Genomic DNA, 3,869 nt, shown 5'->3' on the forward strand with positions numbered 1-3,869 from the left:
GTCCTGTGTCTTCGGTCGGGGTGTTTCGGTTCGTCCGCCGCCAGGTGTCCTTCACCGACTCGCTCCATCCGCAGAAGGGGTCCGTGTTGTTGTTGAAATCGCAGCTGGCGAGAAGATCTGCGGGAGAACGGAAAGTAGCCGGGGAGAGTCAGCTGGGATCGGCAGCTTCCCTTCTCCCCCCACCCCCCTTGGCTGTTCTCCCCCTCCCCACATCACAGAGTTGTGGTTAGCTTACTCTCACAGCGAGAAACGGCCACGTTGTCCACCGCCAAGCCGGGTTTCCCTCCATACACACCTTCAAAGACAAACTAGAAGTAGAGAAGGGTGAGTGACTACGAGTTGTGAAGGAGGCCCACTCCACTGCGGCGTGTAGCATTGCAGGCGACCGTCGAGCCGTTATTTTAATTCCCCCCCCTCTCTCTCTTCCAAACGGTCCTTCGGGGTAAATGTCGCCCCACCACTCAACTGTCCCTGAGGTGGGGATTCTACCGGTTCGCACCTATTCGCTAGGACCGGTTGTTAACCATCCAAGCGGTTCGGAGAACCGGTTTGGTTAGAAAAACAAAAATGACAGGGCTAATCCTGTAAGGAAGGCAGGAAGGAAACATTCTGGGGTTGCTTACAGAAACTGCCTCTCCGTGAACCCTGATTCCGTTCTTGGCAGGACTAGACTTCCTGTCTCAGGAACTTCTCCGGAGTTTTTTTTTTCCCTCCTCCTTTGCTGGTCCTTGTGTGGAGTGGACCCTTTCAAGTTACAACGGCACGGAAAAAAAGGGACTTACGACCCTTTTTTTCACACTTACGACGGTTGCGGCGTCCCCACAGTCGCGAGAGGCCCCGGGCGAGGAGATGCGTGCCTCGATGGGAGGGATATTAAGTTGGCCACGCCCAGCCAATGACATGACCATCAAGCCACGCCCAGCCAGCAACCGGGCAGAGAACCAGTGGCTAAAATTTTGGAAGCCCATCCCTGGGTTAGACTAGAAGACCTCCAAGGTTCCTTTCAGCGCGATTCTGATTGATTGATCGATCGATTGATCCAGCAGGGGTTAGACTAGTCCAGGGGTCGCCCAACTTTTGGACCTCAGAGACCCCCCCCCAAACTCATCATTTCAAATCCCAGGGATCGCTCATCGGTTCTCTGTGGGTGAGGCCCAATTTGTGGGTGTGGCTTGGTGGTCATGTGACTGGCTGGGCATGGCTTGTATGTTAAATATTATAAATATTGAATTTTTTATATATTAAAAAAGAGCAACTTTCGCCCCAAAATCAGGCCAAGCAGGCAGGCAGATGGAGTTGCTCGCAGAATCATTCAGTGATCTATCTCTCTGCCATCGGCTACCCGAGTCGGTCACATACAATTTGCTAGCAAGCAAACTCGCAAAATTAACTCACAAACACACCGTGTGTGTCAATATTGAATTTTTTATATATTAAAAAAGAGCAACTTTCGCCCCAAAATCAGGCCAAGCAGGCAGGCAGATGGAGTCGCTCACAGAATCATTCAGAGATCTATCCTTCTGCCATCGGCTACCTGAGTCGGTCACATAAAATTTGCTAGCAAGCAAACTCGCAAAATTAACTCACAAACACACCGTGTGTGTCAATATTGAATTTTTATATATAAAAAGAGCAATTTTGACGCAAAATCAGGCCAAGCAGACAGGCAGATGGAGTTGCTCGCAGAATCATTCAGTGATCTATCCATCTGCCATCAGCTACCCGAGTCGGTCACATAAAATTTGCTAGCAAGCAAACTCGCAAAATTAACTCACAAACACACCGTGTGTGTCAATATTGAATTTTTTATATATTAAAAAAGAGCAACTTTCGCCCCAAAATCAGGCCAAGCAGGCAGGCAGATGGAGTCGCTCACAGAATCATTCAGAGATCTATCCTTCTGCCATCGGCTACCTGAGTCGGTCACATAAAATTTGCTAGCAAGCAAACTCGCAAAATTAACTCACAAACACACCGTGTGTGTCAATATTGAATTTTTTTATATATAAAAAAGAGCAATTTTGACGCAAAATCAGGCCAAGCAGACAGGCAGATGGAATTGCTCGCAGAATCATTCAGTGATCTATCCATCTGCCATCAGCTACCCGAGTCGGTCACATAAAATTTGCTAGCAAGCAAACTCGCAAAATTAACTCACAAACACACCATGTGTGTCAATATTGATTTTTTTACATATAAAAAAGAGCAATTTTGACGCAAAATCAGGCCAAGCAGGCAGGCAGGTGGAATTGCTCACAGAATCATTCAGTGATCTATCCATCTGCCATCGGCTACCTGAGTCTGTCACATAAAATTTGCTAGCAAGCAAACTCACAAAATTAACTCACAACACGCCATGTGTGTCAATATTGATTTTTTTACATATAAAAAAGAGCAATTTTGACGCTAAAATCAGGCCAAACAGGCAGGCAGATGGAGTTGCTCACAGAATCATTCAGTGATCTATCCATCTGCCATCAGCTACCCAGTCGGTCACATAAAATTTGCTAGCAAGCAAACTCGCAAAATTAACTCACAAACACACCATGTGTGTCAATATTGAATTTTTTTATATATAAAAAAGAGCAATTTTGACGCAAAATCAGGCCAAGCAGGCAGGCAAGTGGAGTTGCTCACAGATTCATTCAGTGATCTATCTCTCTGCCATCGGCTACCCGAGTCGGTCACATACAATTTGCTAGCAAGCAAACTCGCAAAATTAACTCACAAACACACCATGTGTGTCAATATTGAATTTTTTATATATAAAAAGAGCAACTTTTGACGCAAAATCAGGCCAAGCAGGCAGGCAGGTGGAGTTGCTCACAGAATCATTCAGTGATCTATCTCTCTGCCATCGGCTACCCGAGTCTTGTCACATAAAATTTCCTTGCGGTGAGTCTGCATGGAATAATAGCACCTTCAGGGAGTGGGCTGCGGCCTTCAGAGATTGTTGGGGGGGGGCTGGCAGCCGCGATGAGGAGGTTCCCGAGGAGCCTGTGCCAAGTGCGCGCGTGTCGCGCGCAGGGTCGCTCGCGGGAAAGAGCGGTTACAACACCACGGGCGACTCGGGAGGACGGTTGCAAGGGAAGGGCCCCTTCCTTCGAGGAGATCAAAGCCAGCTGGGAAGCGGACGTTCTTTGCAGGAAGCAAAGACGTTTCGAAACTCAGCCGCGCGGACATTCTAGTATCTTAAGTTGGTCTTTGAAGACTCTTGTGGTGTAAAAGACAAGCTTCATCGTGACGGGTACCTCTTCTGCGCCTTCTACTCCCACGCGGCCACTTCATTCAACACCACAAACCCTTCCGGGCGTCACCTCCCCTCCGGCCACCTTACCTGGACGTCCTTCCTCCCAGTATAAAGAGTGAATCCTGCCCTCCAACTGGGACCGTGTTCCCCTTGGAGGGTCAGCAACGGGGCGCCCAGCTCTGCCCCTGTTAACAGCAAACACAAAGGAGGAAATGACGTTTACTCCAGGGTTCATCTGCTGGGGTGGGTCTTTTTTGGGGGGGGGGACCGCCGGGAAGGGGATGAGAAGGGTCAAACAAATGGTGACTTCGAATCTCAACCAATAAATGCTCTGTCCTACATATTGGCCAAAAAAAATAAATAAATCAGAAAATAAAATACAGGCTGAGTAGTCAAGACCTTGTGGAGGATCCAAACTCCGTCAAGGACCTTGGAGTAACTCATCTCAAATGATCTAAGGTCTAGAGGCCACTGTAACTACAGAGTCAAAAAGGCGTTAAGAGTTGTTAACCTCATCCTACGTAGCTTTTTCTCTGGTAATATCACACTACTAACTAGAGCAATACAAAACATTTGCCAGACCAATACTCAAATGCAGCTCGTCGGTCTGGAACCCGCA

General features: G+C 47.9%; 1 long non-coding RNA gene across 1 annotated transcript; it reads right to left on the minus strand.

The window, feature by feature from the left end:
- Window positions 1-3,382, minus strand: LOC148129211 (uncharacterized). The gene is made up of 3 exons (XR_015746007.1): window positions 3,338-3,382; window positions 236-308; window positions 1-117 (listed from the first exon to the last, which is right to left on the minus strand). It is a non-coding gene; the product is annotated as an uncharacterized LOC148129211 (long non-coding RNA).
- Between the last annotated feature and the right edge of the window lie 487 nt (window positions 3,383-3,869).

This window comes from Notechis scutatus, chromosome Z, assembly GCF_049901735.1.
Source record: "Notechis scutatus isolate UNSWTSFEM ecotype Mainland chromosome Z, rNotScu1.2, whole genome shotgun sequence".
Lineage (NCBI taxonomy): Eukaryota > Metazoa > Chordata > Lepidosauria > Squamata > Elapidae > Notechis > Notechis scutatus.